The sequence below is a fragment of the Meleagris gallopavo genome, chromosome 13 (genome assembly GCF_000146605.3).
Source record: "Meleagris gallopavo isolate NT-WF06-2002-E0010 breed Aviagen turkey brand Nicholas breeding stock chromosome 13, Turkey_5.1, whole genome shotgun sequence".
Lineage (NCBI taxonomy): Eukaryota > Metazoa > Chordata > Aves > Galliformes > Phasianidae > Meleagris > Meleagris gallopavo.
The window spans coordinates 32,362-33,017 of NC_015023.2; positions in this window are offsets into that span (position 1 = coordinate 32,362).

Consider the following 656-nt stretch of genomic DNA (forward strand, 5'->3'; position numbering starts at 1 on the left):
GGGTGAACTTGTTTGGGGGGCTCGCCTAGGACTCCCTCTCCGTAGCGCTGTATTTCTCAACCCGTCACGCCATCATTTATGTCCACGTGGAGCACGTACCAGTGCTGCTGCCAGCTGGCCCTGCAGAGCAGGGAGCCTGACTTTGTCTTGCTCCCTCGCTTTCGCTTCCATGCTTCGCCATGGACGTCTCCTCCCAGCAGGCAGCTGCACACTGGTGCTCCCCAGGAACAGCCCCGTGCAGGCAGCACAAGGCAGTTCTGTGTCACAGTTCTCTCTCAGCTAGTCGTGAGCCTCAAGTCACAAGGAAGAAGAGAGAACCAAGAGCCGGGCTCCTCTGCCGGGCCACAGCATTCATCACGAATGTTGTGAGAACACTGCAGACTATTCCAGGGTATATACCTGAGAATTTCAGCCTATTTGGTGGTAGTTCTGAGCCAGGTAGCTATGATTACCTCCTTTCTGGCACGGCTAGAAGCACTTTACTTCCAGAGAGATGTTTGGTTGTGGATGGAACCAGTGACTCCTCCAGGATAGTCGCCCAATATTTAGAATTCTCTCTCGAGGCACATTGCACGCCAGATCTGCATCCCTTTCTTGCCATGCTTATTCACCATTTTTCCCAAGGGATTGTGTTTCTCCTATGAGTGCAGCCCCAG